Raw genomic sequence first — 27,948 nt, 5'->3', positions numbered from 1 at the left:
AGAAAATAAATTAGAGGTAGAGCTAGAACCAAACTTCACACTCTGCCCAGACTTCCATCACATCATCCTGCATCTGTTGGCAACATTACTCTGAACCTGCTTTCAGTTATTCAGATAAATGCTGAGTAAAACCTTGTGAGAATATGAGAATGTACCCAATCTTTATTTCTTGACTCAACATGCCACACTAAGGTCAGATTGTTAATCTTGTATTATTTCTTCATTCAAAAATTGACACACAATTTAGTTCTTTCCAGAAGGATTAATAGGTTTCTCTTGTGTTAAAAGATATTTACACCAGAGCCTTAAAAATACTGAGTAGCATTACAGAAAATAAATCAACAAAAGTTCAAGTTACCTTTCAAATATCAATCGTACACTGACAAGTCAGTCCCTTTCAAATTACAAACTGCTAAGAACTGTCTAGCTGGTAGTAATTGCCAATGTTTTAAATACATGTCTTCTGTGAAACCACTGCTTCTCCTAAAGGAATAATTTATTTTCTGTAAGAGGAAGGCTTCTAATTTTATGTGTGTTTTATTCAGTTTTCATAGACTGTAATCACAACATTCCTGATACCCCCTTGTATGGCAAATTTGTTTTCTCACCCACTGATAATATTTGGACATATTGTGTTTTAAAAAAGATACTAAAAGGAAATCCATGTCTTCGTATGTAACCAAAATCTAGCTATTCATCAATTAGCTGGTTGGTTCTTAATCATGGTGACTTTGCCCATTGGAAAAGGGAGAGTGCTTTGGCTCAAAACCCACTGCTGCCACCTAGTGTTACTGGACAAGCACTGCCTTGGCTTTATCCCTTGCGTTTGTGTCAGAGACAGTCCTCTGGGGAGAGGGGGGAGAGGGAGGGAGAGGGAGGGAGAGGGAGGGAGAGGGAGAGAGAGGGAGAGAGAGGGAGAGAGAGGGAGAGAGGAGAGGAGAGGAGAGGAGAGGAGAGGAGAGGAAAGGAGACTGTTACTTTAGCAACGATCTTAGTAATTAATTATTTAGGAAACTTTTGTCTTTCTCTGTTGACTCTTTTATATTTGAATAGTCTGGGTTCCAGACATGCTTCTTTAATACGCTTGGCATTTGAATTCTTTGAAGGCTTTAAATCGATGAATACTAAAGACAATGTGGTACCTTAAGGCAATCATCCATATTGATGAAGTTCACTATAAATCGATAAATGCTGCAATAATCCATGTGTAAAAAGCACTGTGTCCTTTTATTCTATTCCTATTGCTTTCAAACCCCCTAAGGGCATGGTTGTCAATAGCTGAGGCAAAAGCTGCAGAAGAAGCCCACAGACCACTAAGTCATTTTGCATTACAGGGCAAAGACAAGCCCAGGGAAGAAACCCACTTCTGTATTCCAACTGAATTGATCAAACACAGTACAAGAACTTCCATGCATGAGAAATTATTTTGTTGAATAGGAACTACCTTTCAAAGGGTCTAAAGGAATGAGATTTAAATAAATTTCAAGATTCATATCCATTTTATAGGGGTGTTTATATGCCATTCAATAGTAGCTCTTCAGGGAGGGGCTGTTAGAAATGTGAAAGGCTGAGGTTCCACAGTAAAGAGCAAGCTGGAGTAGCCAGTGTGTGAAGTGGGTGCCAGGACAGGGAGGATATTGTGATTGCCTCTTGCTCTGCCACGGCACAGCAAATGTGTGTCCAGAGATTTGGGAAGTCTCTCTGGGTGGGAGCCTCGTAGAAAGGAGAGCTCTGTCTCAAAAGCAGAGGGGACCATGAAGTCGTAACAAGGGTGCAGGACCCGAGGGTCTTTGGATGTGGATTTTTTCTATTAACCTGAGTCGCAGTCTAACTCTGGGTCTTTCCTACTCTTACTGATTTCCACAGACCAGGAGTGTTTCCCTTATTGATGTGACTGAATAGATCTCTGGGACATTCTCTCCTGAAAACATGAATAGAAAGAGCTCCTCCTTGGTACTGTCAGCTTTGAGATATATACAAAGGAATGGATCCCCAAATCTCAGTGCCTTAAGCAACAACAGTTTATTTCTCATACACGTAATAGTTAAACACAGTGTTCTGTAGGCAGTCTTCCATGATGAGAGGTGGGGACTCAAGGTTCCCCCACCTTGTGGCACTTCCATCCACGAGAACTTTGGAGCCTTCACTCCAGCCAGAGGATGGAGAGTCAGCAAGCGTGGAGAATTGCACAAGATGTTTGTATGACCAGACCTGGAATTGCTTTACGTCACTTTCACCCTCATTCCACTGAACAGAATTCAGACACATGGTTGCACACATACTTCATGTGCTGGGAAATGTTGTCTAGATTTGTGCTCAGGAAGTACAGGAAATAAGTTTTGATGAATATATAGCAATATGATAAATATATAACATACTCATCTCCCAGTACCGTACGTTTGTCAGACACGGGCCAGCAAACTAAAGTCCATGAGTCAAATGCAGCAGACCACTTGTTTGCATATACCCCATGAGCTAAGAATGTTTATTACATTTTTAAATATTTGGAAGACTGTAGGAGAGAAAGAATATGCAACAGACATCATTTATGGCCTGCAAAGCTTAAAATATTTATTATCTGGACCTTTTACAGAAAATAATAACCAACTCTGGTCTACCTGTTTTATTTAGTGTCCTGGAACGAAACAGATGTCACCCTCAAAAGAACATTAATGAAGGGACTTGTATTAGTTTTCCATTGCTGCATAACAAATAACACAGACTTGGTGGCTTAAACAACACACGTGTATTACCTCATAGTTTCTGTGGATCAGAATTCTGGGCACAGCTTGCCTGGGTCCTCTGCTTAAGATCTCACCAGTTTTACAGCTGAGGTGTTGGCTGTGGTGGTGGTCTCATCAGAGGCTTGAACAAGGGAAAGATTCCTTCCCAAGCACCCTTGGGTTGTTGGCAGAATTTATATCCTTATGGTTGGAGGACTGAGGCTCCCATTTTCATGCTGACTGGAGGCTACCCTAAGGCTCTAGAGGTCAACCATAGTTCTCTGCCATGTTACCCTCTCCATGCAGTTCACAATTGGACTGTTGGCTTTTCCAAGGCCAACAGAGCCTTGTACAATACAACGTAATCAAGGGAGTGACAACTCATCATCACCTTTGCAGTGCTGTGTTGGTTAGAAACAAATCACAGATTCTACCTGTGCTCAAGGAGAGGGGATTACCAGTTACCAGAACAGGATGAGACTAGCTATAGGAGAGGATCACCACAATGGTGCCCACAGCCTTCAGTGAGGAATGCAGTCACTACCAACCCATGGCCTAGCAGGAGGACTGGGGGAATCAAAACCAGAGCTTCTCTTTCTCCCAGTTCTCTGTCTGTTTCCTGACTTTCCCCCTGGAAATCAAACAGAAAGGCAGAGGGCAGTGGGGACTGATTGATGCAGCCCAGCAAAGTCAGCCTCCTAAGACAGAAAGCAAGGTGGAGATGGGTGGACATCTCATCTTGGAGGGGCAAAGAAAAGCTGTTCCAAGTATCTGGCTTTTGACTTTCTCACATTTCAAGGAAAACAGCAAATATCCTTAAGATCAAATGATAAGTAATATTTGTCTAATATTTGTCTACATCAGAACCAAGAATGACCAGGGCCTGCAACCATTCAGAGGACCACTAAGGCTATTCGAAATCATCTGAGGGAATTCCCTGGCAGTCCAGTAGTTAGGACTCCAGGCTTCCATTGCAGGGGGCTCGGGTTTGATCCTTGGTCAGGGAACTAAGATCCCACAAGCCATGCAACGCGGCCAAAAAAAAAAAAAAAATCATCTGAAAATCCAACACAGCGTACTCAGCAGTAAGTTGATCTCAGAGAACTCTGATCCCTACCCTGCTTCTAGAAATGAAAATGCAACACCATGTATTAATCTAACCAAGTGATGCTGTTGGAGAATGTTCTTTATGGAAAAGATGACCACAACTTCACCCAATACTGGGAGCAGGTGACATCTGCTAGTACTTCCCATCTGAATCTCCAGCTTAGTGTCTGTTTGGAGATGAATGATAAGCTTTCTCCCACTGAGTCAGGCCTGCTGTAGAAACAGAGGTGTGCTCCACCTGGGGAAAGATGGTATTTAAAAGGCTAGTTTTTCAGTAAACAAATTTCTCAATGGTAAAGCCATTTGACTACTAGGTCCCCAGCCAGCTGTGCCACTACATCAAATGCAGCGAGGAGAGGGTGCCCTTATAAAGTGGGAGCATCCTGGATTTGGAACTGCTGATGGATAATTAAGGAGACCAATGCAAAAGAATTAAGGCACATCATTCTTTGGCATATTTCTAGGTGTTTTTTGTTTTGTTGTCAACCTATAAGAGAATAAGTGGTGGCTATCCAAAAATGAGTTTGGAATCCTCCTTAAACAATACCTTTTGGGTGTAAGACAGGCTCAAGGATGTACTGTACAACACATGGTGTAGAGTCAATATTTCGTAATAACTGGAAATGGAAAGTAACTTTTCAGAACTGTATAAGAATAAAAGATTTGAAAATAAAATGGAATGAAATTAAAAAAAGATAAACTTGGCCTCATATTACAATTGAGGAGCTACACATAATGTAAATTAATAATAATAATACATTCATAGAATTTGAATATATCTTGTATGTAATAATGCCAAAAGTATGAGAGATGCAGAAAGTGAGGACAGATTTCATAAACAAGGATTTGAGGTGTGAACTCTGCTAATAAAATGTGAGTGAATTCTTTAGTTAGTATAGAGGCTTCCTTCATATCACTTCCTCCCACAGGCTGTACCCAATAAGGTATTGCTGCCTAATTGAAAAGTTTTCTAATAAGACTTTAGGTAGAACTCATTAGCTAGAGAGGGTACCATGGCAGACTTCCTCACAGCAGCTTTATTTGTTCCCTATAAAAAGAAAATTAATTAATGATGAAGAAAATAAATCAGTTACCATACCAGAGGTACGAAAGGTAGTAGTGTTTTAAACTTCTGTTAGCTATTAGTTCATTACAACAAATTACAATGGCCATGGAAGCACTGTCTGGACACCCAATTCACTGATGATTGGCACCACTGGAATCAGACACCATATGAACTCATGATGGGATATTTTTAAGTCTTACTATAAAACACGTAACCTGAGAAAACAGTAGCAGCAAAGGTTTGTTATCTTCCTGGGCTATACCAACACATACTTATTTAAAAATGGGAATCTTTAGTAGTTGGGTATAAGGGGATCTTTTTTAACCACTTTTCTCTTTCTTTGAATTTTTTTATATCAAATAATACTTTTATAATACTTTTATATTTTAAAAATAAAGTTCATATTTAAAGATATCAAGCTGGCATAAAGTAGATAAAATGCAGGCAGAAGACCCCAAATAGCCAAAGCAATCCTGAGAAAGAAAAACGGAGCTGGAGGAATCAGGCTCCCTGACTTCAGACTATACTACAAAGCTACAGTAATCAAGACAGTACGGTACTGGCACAAAAACAGAAACATAGATCAATGGAACAGGATAGAAAGCCCACAGATAAACCCACGCACATATGGTCACCTTATCTTTGATAAAGGAGGCAAGAATATACAATGCAGAAAAGACAGCCTCTTCAATAAGTGGGGCTGGGAAAACTGGACAGCTACATGTAAAAGAATGAAATTAGAACACTCCTTAACACCATACACAAAAATAAACTCAAAATGGATTAAAGACCTAAATGTAAGGCCAGACACTATCAAACTCTTAGAGGAAAACATAGGAAGAACACTCTATGACATAAATCACAGCAAGATCGTTTTTGACCCACCTCCTAGAGAAATGGAAATAAAAATAAACAAATGGGACCTAATGAAACTTAAAAGCTTTTGCACAGCAAGGAAACCACGAACAAGACGAAAAGACAACCCTCAAAATGGGAGAAAATATTTGCAAATGAAGCAACTGACAAAGGATTAATCTCCAAAATTTACAAGCAGCTCATGCAGCTCAATAAACAACCCAATCCAAAAATGTGCAGAAGAGCTAAACAGACATTTCTCCAAAGAAGATATACAGATTGCCAACAAACACATGAAAGGATGCTCAACATCACTAATCATTAGAGAAAGGCAAATCAAAACTACAATGAGGTATCACCTCACACCAGTCAGAATGGCCAGCATCAAAAAATCTACAAACAATAAATGCTGGAGAGGGTGTGGAGAAAAGGGAACACTCTCGCACTGTTGGTGGGAATGTAAGCTGATACAGCCACTATGGAGAACAGTATGGAGTTTCCTTAAAAAGCTACAAATAGAACTACCATACGACCCAGCAATCCCACTACTGGGCATATACCCTGAGAAAACCATAATTCAAAAAGAAACATGTACCACAATGTTCACTGCAGCTCTATTTACAATAGCCAGGACATGGAAGCAACCTAAGAGTCCATCAACAGATGAATGGATAAAGGAGATGTGGCACATATATACAATGGAATATTACTCAGCCATAAAAAGAAATGAAACTGAGTTATTTGTAGTGAGGTGGATGGACCTAGAGTCTGTCATACAGAGTGAAGTAGGTCAGAAAGGGAAAAACAAATACCGTATGCTAACACATATATATGGAATCTAAGAAGAAAAAAAAAAGGTCATGAGGAACCTAGGGACAAGACGGGAATAAAGACAAAGACCTACCAGAGAATGGACTTGAGGATACGGGGAGTGGGAAGGGTAAACTGTGACAAGATGAGAGAGTGGCATGGACATATATACACTACCAAACGTAAAATAGATAGCTAGTGGGAAGCAGCCGCATAGCAGAGGGAGATCAGCTTGGTGCTCTGTGACCATCTAGAGTGGTGGGATAGGGAGTGTGGGAGGGAGGGAGACGCAAGAGGGAAGAGATATGGGAACATATGTATAGCTGATTCACTTTGTTATAAAGCAGAAACTGACACACCATTGTAAAGCAATTATACTCCAATAAAGATGTTAAAAAAAAATGTAGGCAGAAACTTGTTGTATACCAACAAAGTACGGTGGAAAATTTTGTTCTCTGAAGGGGGGTGAATGGTGGATCTTGGAGAAGGAAGGCTGTTTTTATTTCTCTTATTCAAAGTCTTACTCTCAAATTCACATTGATATCGAAGAGCCAATATATGGTTACAGAATACAGCATCGAGTGGAATTCAGTAGCTATCCATTTAGTTAGGCCATCAATCAGAAGATTTCAGAAAATACCACACAGGATATGCATTTTTCAAAGTAAAATTGGTATTCAAATCAATTCCCTTACAGTAGTCAAATTTCTCATTTTATACTGAACAAGACAGAACCACAACAAGACTCGTGGATTTAAAGTATCATCCCTCAACAGTTTCCCACCCCCTTTCTCTGTATATGTAATACATGTAACACACAGTCCATACTCTTATGTGGAGAAGTTAACGCCTTCGTAACTCTGTTCTCTTTACATCCCAGACTTCATTCACACACTCCCTGAATACTCTTCGTGTCAACATATGGAACGGGGTGTTCTGGCTTTGTTTTCCGCTTTTCGCTAGCCTCACACCTTTGACATGAGATTTCCTCGATTTGAAACACCCCTCTTTTGTTATCCATCGTGTAAACTCTTCCCCATCTTGGAGTGTAAGCACACCCTCATCCACAAGATTAGTCATTCTTCCTGAGAACACACAGCACTCTGGAAAGATCACAGCATTATTTAAACTGCACTGCAATTATCTGTTCGCATGCCCATCTGCACCGTTGAACTGTAGGATGCTTATTCCTACTTATACCTCCTCACCACTAGCATCGTGGTGCAAGACAGACTTTCATGAGTGTTGGTTTAATAAATGAATAAGTGAATGGGTGAATATTAAAATTGCCTTATTGAGAATCAATCGTCTGTTTTACATAGCACAGGAAAGAATAATGTATTCAAAAGTTTACATACCAGTCACCTATAATCTAGGGCAATATTAACAGTAAATAACAAGGACTAACACATCCTTGATCTAGCACGCATGTCAATTTCTAATCTCCTGGATTTCCATTAATGCCGATATAGCTTTAGTTTTTCTAGGTGCCTCTACTAAATCTTAAACATATTAACAGGAGTGACATAACCACATGAGATTGGCAAAGAAAGAAACTGAAGTCGATAAGTTTATTCGAGGGGAAAATACAATAGAAAGAATCCAGACCCACTGGAAATCTCTGATAATGGGAAGCAGAATTGAATCTTTACATCCTTCACATTGCAGAACCAACACAAAGCATGATGTAGTGTTTCCTCGGTGCCAGTAGAGGGCAGCACACACTTCATTAGGGAAGCAGGCTGCGCTGAATTCCTACTTTAGCAGCAGAACTCCAGTAAATGCTCTAGCAACGAAGATCCCAGGTTTCGTCCACCTCAAGCAAAAGCCTCCCTCCAGAATGTGATTCTTTAAATATTTTTGTATTAACATAATTTCATTGAATTCTACTGCAGATTTCAAACTGTGATTGTGTTTATGCTTTGAGGGATAACGTGGCAAAGCAGAAAGGATATAGGCTTTGGGGCTAGACAAACTACATCTGGAGTCCACTACTAACTAGCTGTGTTATTTGGTCAAACTGCTGAATCTTTCCAGTCTTCCTTTTACTCACGTTTAAAACACACATAATAAGATCTACCTCATGGAGTGAGGTCAAATAAATATATAGGTATTGGCTTGATGTTTTGTAGTTGTCTTCCCCCTTCTCTGTTTTTTCCCATTTGGGAAAAACAAACATCTACAAATGTCTATCACATACAAGGCAAAGCACTTTGACAGAACCAAAAAACGCCCAGAACCAGCCTTGGATGAATTTGCCAAGTAAGCCAAATTTCTCTGCCAGGAGCTCTGGCAGAGAACATTAGAACACAATGAATAATAGTAATAATGTAAAATTTTTTGACAGTAATAAATGCATTACACATTATGGAATCATGGAAATATGGAAGACAAAGCCAGTTAATAATGTGTAATACAGCACTGCGGTAGGAATTTAGTCTTCATTTACAAAGACACGGTTAGGATGTACAGGTGACCCACAGCAAAGTTTGTCCAAGTAGATGCCAGTCTAGAGAACCACACACCAGCATGTGAAGTCAGCTCTAACAACAGACTTTGAGAGCCTCTGCCTGTCTTCTACCCTATGATTCTCCTTTCATAACCAAAAAACAGACAGGACAACATAAAACAGTAACAAAAAAGCGAGCAAAAGGGATGAAAAAGCCTGATTCTACCAAGGATGCCAACCAAGTGGGAACTAATAACAAAACCTGGGTACCAAACTGAGAATAAATAGCTGAGAAATTTAATGCAAAGACAGCAGAGTTCAGACCCAATGCTGACTTACCATATCAGCGTGGACTCGACAAGCTGTGCGCAGTGAGGCACAAGGGGCCTCTCTGCCTTCTCAGGGAGCCATGGTCCAAGGCTGGGGTCTGCAGCGATGGGCAGTGCCAACTGTGTCTCTGTGGGACATCATGAGACCTGTGAAAATAAGTAAGTTCATGAACATGAGAGCAAGAAGAGGCTGTTTATTCAGAGCTTTCTATAGCAAGGGTGTCAGCCTCCATCACTTGTGTTTGGCAGAAAATTAAAGGCAGGCAGAGCCATGGGAAAGCCTTCTCATGGAAGCAGGGATGACTTCAGGTGTGCCCTGACTGGAGGCTGTCGGCATGGGGACACTGCAGCTGAGCTAGATAGAAGTGGAGCACCCTATGTGATTGGTCAGGTGTGCATATTTGGGGTTCTTGGGTTGGTCCTAAGTTGGAAGAGAGGGCAGAAATTAGGGGAGCTGTCAGTGATTAATCACGTCTCAGCCATTTTGGACCAACTGTCACATGGCTATGTCTGGCCTCCTGGACTGGTTCCTACAGATAGCAGTCTGACCTCTTGGACTGGTTACTACGGAGAGCAGCCTGGCTTCCTGGGCTCTTTGCTGCAGGTTGTAGGTCAGGATTTTACTTTTATATATGGTCTTGCCATTGTCTGTTTGTATATTTAGTCTCTCACTAAGACAGAAATAAGCCTCAGGCCAGGAAGATGTCTTCCTTAATCTCCTAGGTCTCCTAGTCTCTGATATCTGAGATCTCTACTCTCCATAATCGTGGGTGAGTCGCTTGTTCTCTGTAAGCCTCAGATGTGTTATCTGAAAAATGGCAGGTTTCATCTACAAAACAGTTCCCAGCCTCAGTGAGTGTATAAATGGATGGGAGAAATTGTTCTGGGGTAGGGACACTTAGGCAGCAATTCTAAATTGCACAGAACCCATGGGCTATACTACCGAGGCAGCAAACTCAAGTGAGTGATGTGAGGACGTAGCTCAGGGAAATGTTACCTGGCAGGTTATCTCGCTCTGGGGGGGAAATGATTGAAAAACCACTGGCCCAGTTAATGTCAGGTTCATTCCACTCTAATTGCAATAAGAACCAATTCCCAGCTATAAACTCCCCAACTTTCAGTCTGTGCATGACCATCACTAGCATTTAGAAGAGTGGGAGCAAAAGTAAACACCGTCCTAATGATCTCCTTGGGGTCAACTGGCAGGTACACATGGATCAGAAGCCAAGATCAAATAGTGACATTGATTTAGCCATTAAGTTCCTCTTGGTTTTCCAGTCTCACTAATTTTAATCTTTTTTTTTTTTTTTTTTTTTTTTTTTTGCGGTACGCGGGCCTCTCACTGTTGTGGCCTCTCCCATTGCGGTGCTACGGACGCGCAGCCTCAGCGGCCATGGCTCTCGGGCCCACCCGCTCCGCGGCACGTGGGATCCTCCCAGAGCAGGGCACGAACCCGCGTCCCCTGCATCGGCAGGCAGACTCTCAACCACTGCGCCACCAGGGAAGCCCCCATCCTCTTCTCTTTTTCAGGTGCTTACTTGTCCTTGTGGAGTCACTGCCTTAGCTAAATATTAAATTACTATTGATGTTTATTTCTGAACAAAATGTGAGGTGAAATGCCATGTGCTGCCCTCTTCCGATTACTGAAATAACCTTCAGTCATTTTGAGTAGTTTGCCAGAAACTGTGATAACTTTTCTTTCTTTAAAAATCTTGCTTACTTAGTTATATATGCACAATGTTAACCATTTTTCTATTCAGTATTTGTTGTTATTTTCTATTCGATATTTGTTGTTCCTAGTACTTATCTAAGTCCAAAGAAACTGTCAACAAATAAAAGCAGATGAGTCCTAGCCCTCACTGGAGCTTATGTTCTAACACTATAAGTTGGACTTAAATATCAAATTGCTATTCCTAAGGTAATAAGTACTAGGAAGTAGGGTAAAGAGATACAGAATGAGTGTGTTACTTACATGAAGCTGTGGTAGAAGACCTCTAGGATAAATTGATAGATAAACAGAGATCTGAAGAAAGTGGAGAAAAAAGCAATATGGATATGAGGAAAAAGATTTCTGGACAAAGAAAAAAATGTACCAAGGCCCTGAGACCATAGCATCCTTGGCATGTTCCAGACACAGGAAGGAGGCCAATGGGTTAGAGCTGAGGGGTGAGGGAAGGAGGGTAGCAGGTGATCATGGCTTCACAGGTGTAGAGGAGAAAGACCATAGAAGGCCTTGGGGCCAGAGTAAGAATTTGGGTGTTTACTCTGAGTAAAACAAGAAGGCATTAAAGGTTTTGAACAGAGGAATGATATGATCCCACTTACATTTTAAAAGATCACTGTAGCTGTCGTGTTAGGAAAAGACCAAAGGAGGATGAAGACAGAAGCAGAGAGACAAACTAGGATGCCACTGCAATGGTGTAAAGGTGGGAATAACTTGTCTAAAGATGCCTCCATGGGTTTTGGTTTGAACAATGGAGAGTAGAGCTGACAATAACTGACATGGGAAGAATTTAGGCAGAGTAGATCTGACCCTGATAGAGAGGCAGAGCTCGATTCTGAACATCTAAGAGGCCTATCAGACATGCCAGTGAAATCTCACGAAGGCAACTGCACAAATGTATCTGAAGTTCAAGAATAAGGTCAGGGCCAGAGGTATGAATCTGGGAGTCATTAGTTTACCTATGGAACTATTGCAATGAGAATGGATGAAATCATCAATGGAGTGACTGCAGGCAGAGAAGACATGGAGGCTTGAGCCCTCAGGTGTTCCAGTGTTTGGAATCTGGTGGATATAGTAGAACCAATAAAGGATCTAGGAAAGGAAAGGAGAGACTCGAGAGAGAAGGGTAGCCCAGTGTCCAAGTGAAGAAAATGTTTCAAAAATGTAGAATGAATCTTTGCTGAATAATATAAATAGAGTGAGATGAAACCCAAAATGACTTCAAATGGCAGCGCAGAAATCATACTTGATGTTGACCAGAGAGGTTTTAGTGGATTGCTGGAGAGGAAAAATTGATTAGGGTGAAATCAAGAGAGAAGTGGAGGAAGAAGAAGCCTTGAGTCTAGACAATTCTTTGAATGAGCTCTGCTGAAAAGGGAAATTTAAAAATAGAGCATTACCGCTTGTGACACATGGAAAAAAGTAAGTTGTTGTTGGTTTTTTTAAGGAGATATTTTAGCATGTTTATATGGTGAAGGGAATTATCCAGGAGAAAGAGAATAACTTATGACACAGGTGAGAGAGAGGATGATGGCAGGAGCATTGTCCTTGAGGAGCCAAGAGGAGTTGGTACCTAGTGTCCCAATGAGGGCACTGAATAGTGCATCAAAGTCCATTTCAACCTGAAGCAAGGGGGAGCCAGGCACAAAAATGTAAGCAGGTTGGCAGACACAATGTTGAGAGAGTAGAGAAGTTTTCTTCTCCATTCTTCTGGGGAATAAGAAGCAAAGCCACAGCTAAGCTTGATGAGAAAAGAGAAATTGTTCAAAGTCTGATGGCACCTGGGGTAGTTTATGAAAAAGAACTGAGTTTTATCCCCAAGTCAAATGATATAGGGCATATAAGGACTCAAATCCTGAAATTAGCACACTTCCATAAACTGAGACAACATGTTCATTTTTTCACTTATGAATTCATCAATCATTTCTTAACAAACTTTCACTGAGCATCTATAATGTACCAACTCTGAGCAACTCTGAGAAAATTGCTACCCAAGTAAGTCTTAGTCACTGTGATTGCAGAGAAACTCACAGTCTAACTGGGGAGCCAGACATGGGAAAAAATAATACTACACTTCTCTTTATTTGAATATGATACGTATCATCTTTCCAGTGGCCATTCTTACTAGATATCTTGAGATATGATCTACTTCAAATATTCTGTCATGTTCTATGAATAAGCACAATCACAGTTGTAAGGCTACATGTTCCCATTTTTGCTTAAGAAAAAATATAGCCACCATCACTATTACTGAGGCATGTTCAAAGTGCTAAGAGAGCATTGGACAAGACGGGATTCACCTGTGGTACACATATACAATGGAGTATTAGCCATAAAAAAGAACGAAATAATGTGTATTTGAAGCAACATGGATGAACCTAGAAATTATCATACTAAGTGAGGTAAATCAGAAAGAGAAAGACAAATACTATATGATATCATTTATATGTGGAATCCAGAATATGACACAAATGAACTTATCTATGAAAGAGAAACAGAGCCACAGACATAGAGAACGGACTTGTGGTTGCCAAGGGGAGGGGGTGGGGATGGATTGGAAGTTTGAGGTTAGCAGATGTAAACCATTATATATAGGATGGATAAACAACAAAGTCCTGTTGTATAGCACAGGGAACTATATTCAATATCCTGTGATAAACCATAGTGGAAAAGAATATGAAAAAGAAAGTATATATAACTGAATCACTTTGCTGTACAGCAGAAATTTACACAACATTGTAAATCAACTATACGTCAGTAAAATAAATTTTTAAAAAAGAAGGGATTCACGAGAGAGTTACAAAGAGATTCATTTGAGCAAAGTCTTGAAGAGTAAGTAGAAAAGACAACCATATGCCATATACCAGAAAGAAAATGCATAAAATCCTAGAGACATATGAATCTGCACAGATATGCTGAGAATAAGTTGTTAATAAAGATAGTCTTTGAGTTTTTATTTATTGGGTTTTTATTTAGTTCGCTTTTTGTTTTTAAGCAGAGGAAGAATGACATAGCTGGATCTCATTTTCAATAAACTGTGTGTGTGTGGATGTGTGGAAGGAGGATGGAAGGAAGAAGAGGCCAGTAGGTGTTAGATTTAACAATTAAGTGGCTGATGAGAACCTACACTAGAACGTGGGCAGTGCTGGTGAAAAGAATGGATGGATTAAAGAGACATTTTGAAAAGGCAATTGACAAGACTTTTTTATGGCTGACTTGTTATGGAGGATAAAGGAGCATAGAAGAGTCTAAGATTTCCTTATGTTTTCTGTCTTACCAGATTCAGTGAAAAGTGATATAAGTAACTGAAACAGGAATTATAGGAGAAATGGCAAGTTTCTTTTCTGTCTTTTTTTTCTTTTTTTTTTTAGAAAGAAAATGAGGTTTGAATTTTAGCACTGTGTTTGATTTGTAGGTGCCTACTGAACAAGGGAAATACAGGCAAATGTCTGGAGACCAGTATTTGGAAGTTATCATTGCGTAAGTGCCAGCTGAAGCCTTGGGAGATGATGATCTCATTGCATGTTGACATCTGCGATGAGAAAAGAAGACTGAAGACTGACTCTAAGAGAAAATGCTAGTAATTAAGAGACAAGTGAAGGTAAGCCTGTGAAAGAAGGACATGATCAACTTATCCAGTGGTCTGAGGAAACCTGAAGCCAGGTTTCAGGGTTAAGCCATGAGTCGGCCAATGGTGACTTTAGTGAATGTGGTTTCAGTTGACATAGGCACATGAAAAAGAATGGTGATTTCACAACAGGGGTGATGATTATACGTTTAAAAAAAGGGATCACGAATATTATGTATCCCCAGGTACATGATTAGGAAGTATCACCCTGATGTAGAGAATAAAATGGGTGGGATTAGAGACTTCATGCTCTAACTCTAATTCCCATAGCCACCCTGCTCAGGTCTCCGTTATATACTGCAGTAGATGTTCCACTTATGCAGAAATAAGAAAATAGGAGAGAAAGTGGTAGATTAAAGGCCAGTGAGATATAATTCAGTTAGGAGGCCCTGGTCACTTCAAGGACAATATATTCTGAAATATAAAAAGCACTCCTCCACCCCTATCCAAGTCCCTTCTTGAAAACCTAAGAAACAAACTCAAACATACTTTACAGAAATACCTGGGAACTAGGTGTGTACAAGAAGGAAACACACGTACTAGAAGAGACTTTGCCATTCCTTAGAGTCTCTTTCTAGATTGTTCTCTGATAAGGCAATTCATGGGTAGAAGACATTTTGGATATAATTATTCACACTCACTACATTGCTTTATTCTCCAAACTGCACACTTTTCAGAAAAACACAAAAACAATAAGAAAAATATTTGTATGGTACTTTTTCATACAAGTGATTTTTTAATGCAATATCTTATTCAACTTCCCAATAATCCTATGGACTTGATAATATTATTATCATAATTATTAAAATGTGGAAAATAAGCCTCAGGACAGGGTAATGAATTCAACCTCAGGTTGTTTGGATAGGAAAAGGCAGAGCCAAGACTTAACTGAATCCAGGTAATCTGACCCCTATGCTTTTTCCACTATATTAATTTGCTTGTTCAACAGACGATGCTGGGACCCAGACAGACTTCCTTTAATTCCACAAGAAACAAATTCCTGTTTTAACTGGACTAGTTCCCCTATAATTTGACAAACCAAAGTTGGGAAAGACCATACCATTGTGTATGGGTTAGTGTTCAAAATTTAAATTAAACGAGAAGTTGTTACCATTTCATAAAGTATATAATAAATATATAATAAAAGTATTGAGATATAAAGCATTTTAAGTGGTATAGACAGTTTCCTCTGAAATTCCATTCAAGTGACTGTGTACTGCAAGGAATTAAGGTAACCAAGCTTTAAAAAGGTGTTTGTACATTGATGAAACATATGAAAGAAATGTATGAATGATTTTAAGGGTTTTCTGACCTTGTATCAAGATGCCCAGGGAATGTGGATGATGATGATGATGACTTGTTTAAATCCTGGAGAAAAGCGTTAAATAATTAGTTGCGGGTCAAAGAGAAACACTGACTAATTGAATGTTTCAAGATGTCTGCAGATTATATACACAAAATCAAGTCATTGCAATCTTCTCCACCAAATATTTAAGAGATTTTTTTCAGGAGTATTTTGACGAGACTTCAGGTTTTTAATTTTTACACAGACCTGGAATATGATACTTGGGAAAAGTTGGATACTGTTAACATTTCAAACTGGAGCATCTGAAATTGAGGTTGAAGGATGCGTGGTCTTTGGACGATACAGTATGACTTAAGAGAAAAGTTAGGAGGACAAAATGAAAAGAAGTGATGCACACTTCTATGGGTTATAAAACCAAGGCAGAGGATTTGTGTCAAACAGCTCAGTGTTGGGGAAAGTTCCTTCCTAGTGGCTTTTCTTCTCAGCAGCAGGAACTCAAGTCTGGTGACTTTATTTCCAGTCATATGAGCCACATTCAGCTGCCAATGCAGATATCCGGTCCTAAAGGCCCAAGGCATACTCATGCAAATTTCTGGACTCATCCCTCATTTCTGTAAAGCTACTCTTTTCTTTACAGCAGGGTTTACAATTTGGGCTATGCTTCTCAAAAATATCTGGGAACTTATCTATTTATATCATATGTACATTTTTCACTATACATGGCAAGGGATCCCTTTAGAGTATCAGCTACCTTCCATATATGGAAAAGTAATTAAGGTACTTGGTGATGGTGACGTTGTTCTTCTTACTGGATGACATCTAATTTTTATTCCTGCAGGATGGAGCAAGGTGACTCTGAACTTCAGCCAAAATAAAGCAACTCTGAAAGTCCAAACTTCATTCTTTCATTGTAATCATTGACTAAAATGGTGGCCAAGGGCAAACCAGAGACTGAGAAGTTTTGTCACCCGCAGAACTGAGACCACGTTACCTGAATAAATGACATGTTAAGCCATGCTTGGCCATTATACTTCCTGCTGCGAGTTGTGACAAATCATAAACTTCAAAATGCTATCATGGGGGAAAAATGAGTTCTTTAGGAAAGAAGAGTATTTGTCTTCCTCAGGTATAACTCATCATTAAGAACAAGTGTCTGGAAAAGAAAACAGTTCTTCGACTGACATTGTAACTTTGCCTCTTTTATTAACATTACAACAGAATTTTGTAAAGGAAAATCTGCATGCCCTTATTAGTTCCCTTGATCCCTTGCCAATCTGTCATTAGTGAAGTAGCAACTTGTGTAAAAGATTTTTTAAATGCATAATGCAAACAGGAGACAATCATGCCTCTTGAGAAGTAATAATTGTCTTAAAAAAATTTAATACATTTTTAAGCTACGCTATCCAAGAATATTTGGAGATAGATATATATATATATATATATATATATATTTTAAAAAGGTCCTTTGTAGACATGAATAAAAAAAGAAGATGCAAATATCTGACTTGCTACTTGAAGCTTTGTATTCTACATAGATGTTGATTATCAAGAATGTATTAAATAATGATTGTTCTTATCATTATCCACGAGGATATATTTCAGCTGTGTGTTTTCCCAACAAAAACAAAATAAAGGCAAAGTAGAAACAAACTAAAGTACAGTCAATATATTTCAAACTCTTAAATGGAATGCTTATCTGCTTTAGGAAAGACATCAACTTAGATTCTTTCTAGATTCCAGCCAAAAATCACTTTGCATCTCTCAAATGAAGGACTTGCTATTTAATGTTGACTTTTTTTTCTTAATGGCACTTACTTCATTAACAATAAGATCAGGTAAAAATTGACATCCAGAATACTTAGATGAGCCTTTAGATGAGTCTGGGTTTTTTTCCCCTGGAACAATCAATTTCATTTTACATATATTACCTCATCGATCTCTGACATTGTTCAAGGATGCCGTTATCTACATTTTGCAGATAAGCCTACCCGCCCCCCCAAAAAACACCTTGAGTCCATTTTGAGATTCAGCTAACCATTGATGTGTGTGTCTGTCTTGTGTTAATCACTTGAACAGTATTTGAGTTTTGCACCTCCTGAATTCCTAAAGGGAATATTCTGTATTATTCTACCTGAGATAGCAGGGCCCATTCATCAGTTTCTTCTTGTTGTTCTAAATTTTGCTGTCCTCAAGGTGCCACATGCTATGTTCTACCTGGGAATAAAACTCAAGATAAGGTTGGTCTTTTGGCTAGGTACAGAGAACCTCACTGCGGAATAAAAGTAAGGCTGATGGATAAAACATCTAGATTTTTAAATTTTTTGGAAAAGCTAAACTTCAGATAGATTTCTCAGTTAAGGTAGCAGCTTGCCTTGACAACTCAGTGAGCACAGTATCATTATTTCACACAGAATATATGGCAGGCATTAATTTTCAGTGTCAGATAAATTACATTGACCACAACTATCAAGAGCACCAAGAGAATGGATAATTAATTCCTTTTGACATGAAATTACTATATAATAGAACTGCAACCTTCACTCTTTCTCCAACCAATCGTCTGATACTCTGCTTTCAGAGGTCATGGAAAGCACAGTGCAGAAAACCTCTGACCAAAACTCTTGTCGTACTTCTACACTTGTTTGCTGATTGACTTGTATCAAATCATTCTTTTCTTTTTAAATGCTCCCCCTATCCTTCCAGTAGTGCTATTTCCAAAGTGGAAATATCAGAAAGGCAGGAATTTAACATTCCTCACACCTCGTCTGAAATTGGGTTGATCAATTTTTTACAGGAGTGTGCCTGCATTATTTGTACACAACATATATATATATATAAACAATATATATATTGTTTTGTTTTGTTTTTTGCTGGTTCCTTTTGAAGGTAGAGGTAGGCAGTTTCCTGATGCCTGGAGTTTGGTACCCTAAAGTTTACCTTCAGTGTGAGTTTGACACCTGATAATTCAGAATATTTCAACTTTAAGATATCACGCTGTTTTTTCAGAGTCAGATGAGACTATTGAATGGCCTTTACCACATCACACACCCCTATATATCTAGCTTAATGCCTGCCATGTAGTGGGCATTCAATGAGGACTTGTTAAGTTAATGAATGAGTTCCTTTTAGAGACATTGTGGTAATGTCTAATTTACATGAATTGATCCCAGCAAGTTGAGAGCAGATTGTATTTGTCAATGTTAGTCATGTTCACTTCCAGTTAACAAAGGTGGTTTTTATGTTTTCCTGGGAATACTGATGAAGTAAAGCAGGATGGCAACGTTCTATCCTGTGGAAACTTAAGTGGCATTAAGAATGGAGACATAAGTAAAAGGGAGCTTGGCACAGGGATTTAGAATGTGGACTCCAGAGCTGAAGAGCCTGGTTGTGAGACCTGACTTTGCTCCAGGACCTTGGACAAATTATTTAAACTCTGTTTAAGGGAAGTGTTAACCGTCTCAACTTTACAGGATTAAAGTGAGAGCATTAGATGAGTTAAAGCAACTAAAAGCAAGTCTGTGAACCAGGAAAGGCAGAGTACCTCTATCATTGGTCCCCAATTTCAAACATGTCACGTCCTCACTTAGTTTTCAATTTTCTGTAATTGTTCCTCTTTACTCTCTCAGCTCATCGAGCTTAAACGCAAGTATCAAAATAAATCAAAATATTTTAAGTATACTTGCTTTCCTATCATATATTTGAAAGGCAATAACAAACAATTTCCCACTACTACAGATCCTTCTGGAAAGCCCTGAGGACACTCTGTCCTGGGCACTCAGCAATGGCGTCTTCGTGACCTTGCAGGACGCCCAGACACAGGAGCGCTCAGAGGCCTGGAAGTTATCCCAAGTCTCTCCAGTCACTCTCGTCCTGAGAATAGTGAGATTCCTGAACTCACATTATGTGACAGACACCGTGCTGAGTGCTTTGTGTGCTGACGCCACCACATACCCTGACCAAGACAGAGGAGTGTCGCCAGACAGGACCCTGTAAAATCTTGCAGTCCTGGTACACCCGACCGCTCCGCCTTTAGCAAAGTGTCTCAAACAGCCCACATGAGGCTGGTGACAATTTCAGGCCAAGCCCAGTTTCCTACTGGCTTCCTGACTTCTGAGGTAGGCCTCTCAATAGAGCGCTTTGACCCTTACCGCTCCAGGACTTCTGTCCCTTCAGATCTCAACTTTCTTAAACTTAGATCCAGCCATCCCTTCTGAACTGACCTTCAGCTTCAACTCTTTTTTTTTTTTCTTTTTTTTTTTTTGTGGTATGCGGGCCGCTCACTGTTGTGGCCTCTCCCGTTGTGGAGCACAGGCTCTGGACGCGCAGGCTCAGCGGCCATGGCTCACGGGCCCAGCTGCTCCGCGGCATGTGGCATCTTCCCGGACAGGGGCACGAACCTGTGTCCCCTGCATCGGCAGGCAGACTCTCAACCACTGCGCCACCAGGGAAGCCCCAGCTTCAACTCTTTGATTGCTATACCAACAACCTTGGCCTCAGTCCATTAGCCACTGAGCTCCCAGACCCCGATCTAGAAACAGGTGATACTGCTCAGGGCCGACAATAAGGGAAATTAGAGCATTTAGGCTAGAACTGAAATTCAGAATATTTAACCCAAACTTATCTGCAAGACCCTTAGAGTTTCTGGAAAATGCAGCTCCCTCAGATGATTTGTACAGCCCTCAACAGCATTTGTGTAGCTCACCAACTACACAAATGTGAGACTCTAGGACTTTATTATATTTAATCTTATGATCTGATCTATTATAAATATTTAATCTTCAAATTAAATCTGCAGGCCACACTCATTATAACAATCTCAAGATGAAGAAACTGAGGTTCAGAGAAGACCATATAGCCTTGGGTACCTAAGAAGTAGATGTGACAGATCTTATGGCCTTTCGCATTGTATTTCCATACTACCTGCTCAAATTTGGTTGACTTAGATTTACAGGTTTTATTTTAAGGGTTTGAATTCACTCAAATAACCTTTTATACTTACTTTTTCTCTCTCCACCTAGTTATTTTAATTCTTTACAAACACTGACTCTGTTCACCAGTTAATTACAAAGGCTTTTCAATGTCAGGACTTGTGCTGAGGTTTCATGACTCTCCGGTCTCTGAACAGGTCATTAGTCCAAAGCACTCTCTAGGCCAACCCATTGGCCCGTAGTGACTCCGTATGCCATTTAAACAGATGCCCACCCTTGAGAATACCTACTTAAAACACAAAGAGTAAATCTTATAAGCAGCTCTGCAGATTCGACTACTGAAAGACTAATGGGTCCATATAAAATAATCTTCCAACTTCTGGGTTTAGGAAAGCCCTAAAAACAAATTAACTTTAATATTTTTCCAAGGTTTGTTAACCTTGCTCGCTCAACAGCTGCTCTGCTTTCATAATGAAAGAGAAACGAAGCCATAATGGCCCTAAGGTTGCCCAACTTTGGGGGTGAACAAGCTTTCTGGGCTCTTCAGAACATTCCCTCTCTAGGAAGTATGACTGTCAGATTCCAACAGTCTGAGGACATTCACATTTCAGCAGTGATGAACGCCACAGACAGACAGCAAATAGGGCTGCAGTGAAATTTAATGTTCACTTTAGACGCTCCAGTTCTTATTAGAAAAGGTCACCCATTGTCCCCCTCAGATGATTAATGCAGACTCTTACATCTTTATGGGATATTTCTGCAATATGTGCTGTCTAAGTGACTGTCTGTTCCTCATTTCAGACTCTACCAGTGCTTAATACTCAACATGAATTTAGATGGGCGGAAATGCCACTTTACAGCCTCAGGTTTCTGTAGATTGCCCTGTTTTTTTAAAAAAAGCTTAAGTCATGGGGTCCAAAGAAAGCTTAAAGCCCATTTTCATCAAATTTCCCAGAGCAGTTTTCTTTAAATGTATGCTTATAGAACAATTGCTATAATACACAAAGCCCTTTTCAGTGGAACTTGGAAAATGCAAACCAGAACTATTTTCTTTCAGAAGCTAATCAGTTAAATCACACCAGTGGTAGTAGCAATAATCTGTTCTTATTCCTATATTAGAAAAAGCAAATTTTCTTTAAACAAATCCTGTTTACCTTCCCTGCTAATGAGTTAGAACATGGACATGCATTACTGCTTGTGATATTTTTTGAGGTCAGGAACCTTGTTTTGTCATTTTCTGGGGTCAAAGAGAGTAACAGTTTTTAGTTTCTGTCCACGTACCTATCCAAAGAATCATTAGATTTTCAATATCTACCACACAATTTAAACACCTGTACTTCAATTTCTCTTGTTTTTGCCATCCTTACCTCTATTTTTGGCTTTATTTATTTCCCCAAACTGGGGAATCCTAGAAGTACTAACTGGTTACAGCCCATTTTTATATAAATTTCATTCATATAAGTCACCTGGCTGTGCTAGTTCATTACCAAATTAATACAGCTGACCTGAGAATTTTTCATGGCACCCCGGATGCTAAGTGGAGAAAGCATATTTTCCAGATGGAGTTGACCTAGAAGAATTTGCCCCGCCACTCCAACGGTTTGTTCTCTGTGGCATTTTCCTTCCTCCGCCTACTAATGGGTTTGTTGTTGAACTGCTGTATTGCTGCTTGATGTGAGTTACATTTCATAACACCACCGAGTTCAACATTTGTAGGCCAAATTGTTCTGGGTTTTGTCACTAATGTTGGTAACAAAGAACCAATCAAGTTGTAAACAGTCGAATCAATTATATAGATCCAGCACAGTGAAGGCAGAAATGTTAAGTAGTAAAATAAGATTTTCTTTTCTTCTTAAAGCCTGTCCCATTTGCCAAAGGGTTAAATCAGTTCACTTTACATGTCGTTGCCTGGGCTTCCCTGGTGGCGCAGTGGTTGAGAGTCCGCCTGCCGATGCAGGGGACACGGGTTCGTGCCCCGGTCCGGGAAGATCCCACATGCTGCGGAGCGGCTGGGCCCGTGAGCCATGGCCGCTGAGCCTGTGCGTCCAGAGCCTGTGCTCCGCAACGGGAGAGGCCGCAACAGTGAGAGGCCCGCGTACCGCATAAAAAAAAAAAAAAAAAGAGAAAAAATAAAATAAATGTCGTTGCCTGAATTTGGAACTGGTCATGTGGACGAGCCAAAATCTGGTGAGAAGATAAAAATAATAGGTACTAATGAGTACTTATTATAATTTGTCCTTCTGACTGAAGCACACAAATAGAGGAGGTCCAGATCAAGATGGTGGAGTAGGAAAATCCTGAGCTCACCTCCTCCCAAACCAAAACTACATATAGAACAACTATCTCTAAGAATGACGTGAAGATTAGCAGAACAGATTTTTTAATAAATAAGGATATAAAGAAAAGGCCACACCAAGATAGTAGGAGGGGCAGATATGTGGTCTCATCAGAACCTACACCTTCAGTGTGGTGACCCCTAAATGGGAGGGATATCATAACCACAGGGGTGCCCCCTGAGGAGTGAGGAAATTGAGCCCACTTTGGGCTCCCCAGCCTAAAGAACCAGCACTGGGAAGATGAGCCCCCATAACATCTAGCTTTAAAAACCAGTGGGGCTTACGTCCGGGAGAAGCAGAAGGCTGTGGGAAACCAAAACACCGCTCCTGAAGGGCTGTCACTCACTCTGAGTCTGAGCACAGAGGCAGCAGCTTGAAAAGCAACTGGGTCATATGAGAAGGAGTTTCACTGACTAAATGTAAAGCACATGCTGGAGGGGTAGGGATCTAGTGGAACTTTCTCTGGGGACAGAAGTGCTAGTGGGCATCATTTTTTTATGATGCCTAGATGGCCGGGTGCTGGAGGGTACCATTTCTGTCATTATCCATCAAATTAGCTAACACCAGGCACCCCGCCCTGGCATCCCCCTGAGAACCAGCCCTGTTCAACATGCCCAAAACAGCTGGCCCCTTCAAAGAGTCTCCTACCCCCCCCCCACACACATCTGGAAGGAGGCCTCGGCCAGCCCTGGCATCCCTCCAAAGCAGCTCCCACTCTGGAGGCCAGCCTCAAATGCCAGCATGCCCATAATAGTAGTGGCCAGGCCTTGCAGCCAGCTGGGCTCGGGCCAACCCTGTCCACCAGTGCATCTGCAGCAGTCATGGTCAGGCCTCTTGTAGGGACCAAGGCACTGGATGGGGACCAACTCCACATACCGATGCACCCACAACAACTGTAGCCCAACCACAATAAGAGGCACACAGGGGAGGGATACCCCTGGAGCACCTGTCTCTTGTGACCAGGGAGGCAGCACTACTGGGCCCTACAGGACACCATTTATTTAAGACCACTCTTTCAAGACCAAGGAACATAATTTATATACCTAATAAAGAGAAACAAACACAGAGATTTAGACTAAATGAGGAGACAAAGGAATACCTTCCAATGAAAGAACAAGACAAAACCTCAGAAAAATAACTAAATGAAATAGAGACACGTTAATTTATAGTCATAAAGATCACATGAAAGTCACAAAGAAATAGTCATAAAGATATTCACTGAACTCTGGAGAAGAATGGGTGAACTCAGTGAGAACTTTAACAAAGAAAATATAAAAAAGAACCAATCAGAACTGAATAATATGATAACTGAAATGAAAAATACACTAGAAGGAATCAATAGCAGATTAGAGGATGCAGAGGATGAATCAGTGATCTGGAAGACCGGGTAGTGGAATTCTCCCAATTAGAACAGCAGAAAGAAAAAAAAAATTAGGATAGTTTAAGAGACTTCTGGAATAACATCAAGAATATGAACATCTGAATTATAGGTAGAGAAGGAGAAAAGAGAGAAAGGGACAGAAAACCTATGTGAAGAAATAATGGCTGAAAACTTCCCTAACCTGGCGATGAAAAGACATCTGACTCAAGGAAGCACAGAGAGTCCCAAACAAGATGATCCCAAAGAGACCCACACCAAAACATTATAATTAAAATGTCAGAAGTTAAAGAGAGTATCTTAAAAGCAGCAAGAGAAAAACAACTAGTTACATACAAGGGAACTTCCATAAGACTAACAGCTGATTTTTCAGTGGAAACTTTATAGGACAAAAGGAACTGGCATAATACATTCAAATTACTGAAAGGAAAAAAAATATATATCATCAAATGACTTTTTTACAAGGGTGGCATGACCATTCAATGGAGAAAATACAATCTTTTCAAGAAATAATGTTGGGAAAACTGGAAATCTACATTGCAAAAGAATGAAAGTTGTACTCTTAGTTCATGTAAAAAATTAACTCAAATGGCTCAGTGTAAGAGCTAACACTACAAAAACTTAAAACATGGGGGAATATCTTCATGATGTTGGATTTGGCAATAAACCTCTTGAATATAACAGCAAAAGCACAGGCAATGAAATGAAAAAATAGATTAATATCCTATACATAAGGAAGAACTACAACTCAAATAACAGCAGCAAAAACAACCTAATTAAAAAATGGAGAAAGGATTGAACAGGCATTTCTCCAAAGAAGATATACAGTTGGCTAATAAGCAAATAAAAAGATGCTCTGGCTTCCCTGTTGCGCAGTGGTTGAGAGTCCACCTGCCGATGCAGGGGACACGGGTTCGTGCCCCGGTCCGGGAAGATCCCACATGCTGTGGAGCGGCTGGGCTCATGAGCCATGGCCGCTGAGCCTGCGCATCCGGAGCCTGTGCTCCGCAATGGGAGAGGCCACAGCGGTGAGAGGCCCGCGTACCACAAAAAAAAAAAAAAAGTGTTTGGCAGGAAATGTTTTCCAATCCACAGTTCTCTAAATCACCGTAATTTATTAAGTGTGATAAATGATGTGTTGCTAACATGTTTATCTTTGTATTCTTAGTCTACTTACAAATAAAAGGTTATTTTGTTCTGCTTCATAAATACTATGGGTGGTGAACAGTTTTATAAGAGGACTGATTCATTTTTTTAGTAAATGAAAAGATAATGCATTTTAAGCTATCTTTTAAGCACTGCTGAAATCCAACTGTGGCCACGGACTGCACTCCATGTTGATTTATGTACACTGAAGACCATAATGTGACAAAGGCAATATCTAGCACTGACTTTGAATGAACCTTGTCCCATCCATTTTTTGTATATGTAGATATTTGACTATTTAATCTTACATGCTCAGATAGGATTATCTATTTGGCTGTAATCGGTATGTTTTGTCATAACAAACTACAAATTCCTCACATATTTCACTCAACGCTACTTCACCGTGTCTCATACAATGCCAGCACCCTGAGAAACCTCAACTGTGAATGGAATCCTATTATTTAAGCAATATTGGGGTTTATTTTCCTACAAAGAGTGTTAGTTTAGAAAGCACCTGATTCTCCCTATAGATTCTTACCATTTGGTTGAGTTTCTCTCACCACAGTGTTGATCTACTGAGCAAATGACTGGCTGGCAATTGGGATACGAATTAGTTCAGTCATGACCAGGGTTTGGCAAGCAGGAGGCTAGGGCCGATGCTCTCGGCTTTGTCAGAGCCCAAGAGCGAGTGTGCTGAGAGGGGTCATTACTCAGTGGTGATTAGCGTCATCCATTGGTCCCACTTCCACACCATAAAGCATCACCACTGCACGAAAGCCCCTTAGCATTTTGCTGCCCCATTTAAGTCGTAGTTGCTGATGAAGTTCAATATGAAAATATTTATTAATCACTACCAATAAGCAAAGCACAGTGTTAAGCACTTTTGGAGGTAATAAATGCAATCCCTTCCTTTAAGTAAATTACAAGCCAGTAAGAAAATAGGATGATCTTTTTTAACTTTTTATTGGGGGGGGGGGTCTTTTTAAAAAATATTTATTGGATGATTTTTTTTTAAGTAGCACTATTATCTCTCAGATTGTGGCAAATGCCAAAAAGGGGGTGGGGGGGAGGCATAAAAAGCTAAGAAAATTTGAAAAAGAGAAAGAGAAAACTCACCAAGAAACCACCCTGCCAGGTGTTCTGAGAATATAAGATTTTCTGAGGATACAAGAGTATAGGAAGTCTTCTGGTATAAACTGTCCTGAGAGAATCATGGCTTTTAAGTTTCAGAAAACCCATCAGAGTGGGAAGTTAGCCCTCACTATTTTAGGCAGATTTATTTTCGTAACTTTCCAAATCAAAATGACAAGATTTGGACACATTCGTTCATTTCACCATTCAGTACATTTTATTAAATGGCTGCTAGAAACTGGAGCCTGGGCTCTGACCAGGTGGTGTAACAGTCAATGAAACAATCTAGTTGGATGGTGCAGAAATAGCAATGCATCAATTTCACTGCATCATCTATGCTGTCTGTGTGTGCAGGTGAGATGTGAGGTCACAGGAGGAATACCTCCCCCGTTCTGGAGGTTTCAAAGACAGAGTGTCAGAAAGAGATACTTCTGGATTTCCAGCTAAAGCAGCAGTATTTCAGCCCAGAAAACAACACGAGCCAAGGCGCCTAACTGTCTCAAGCACTTGTGTCCTATGTCACAAGACCCTCCAATTACAGATATCTGGCTCTAAGGAAAACAGTTTACCCTCTAGAGAGCACAGTAATATAAATCATCTTCACTTCCCATTATAATATTATTGATCAGCATCCTGCTCCATTTGGAAGGCACTTGTTTACCACAATCTAGAGATATTAAATACTTGTGCAAATTAAATCAGCCCTTGGTTAAGTCATACGCACTAGTGCTGGGAGCCGGTCAAACGCTTAAGGATTTTATTTTAAATAAAGAGAGAACAAAATTATTTGTGATCATTAGAATTTGCATGGCATTTGTTTGGGAAATAAATTAAAGTTCTTTGGTAGGAGAAAAACATCACAGAGGTGTGAGCACTTAATAAATACTGTGGTGATGACCCGATTTTCAGTCTGACTGAAGAACTGCAAAGACAGTCTCAGCTCGGCTCAAGATGCAGCTGAAGCTCATTTTAGATGATCAGTGAAGTGAGGGACGCTGAACGTCCTCAGTGCAGCAGTTAAGTGATCTCGGCA

General features: G+C 40.1%; 1 protein-coding gene across 6 annotated transcripts in view; it reads right to left on the bottom strand.

Annotated features, from left to right (window-relative positions):
* CHST9 (carbohydrate sulfotransferase 9) overlaps positions 1 to 27,948 on the bottom strand; it is a 785,034-nt gene that overhangs the window by 585,209 nt on the left and 171,877 nt on the right. For 2 of the 6 annotated variants that reach the window (XM_079942961.1, XM_079942965.1), the window contains one exon: positions 9,350 to 9,486. The gene's annotated coding sequence lies outside the window, so the exon portion shown is untranslated. Of the gene's footprint in view, positions 1 to 9,349; positions 9,487 to 16,002; positions 16,059 to 18,127; positions 18,211 to 20,995; positions 22,079 to 22,429; positions 22,539 to 27,948 lie in introns of those variants that run through there. The other 4 variants (XM_079942960.1, XM_079942963.1, XM_079942962.1 and 1 more) reach the window with 4 other exon arrangements.

The sequence above is a fragment of the Stenella coeruleoalba genome (genome assembly GCF_951394435.1).
Source record: "Stenella coeruleoalba genome assembly, chromosome: 14".
NCBI lineage: Eukaryota > Metazoa > Chordata > Mammalia > Artiodactyla > Delphinidae > Stenella > Stenella coeruleoalba.
This window is presented reverse-complemented; position numbering and strand designations above follow the sequence as displayed.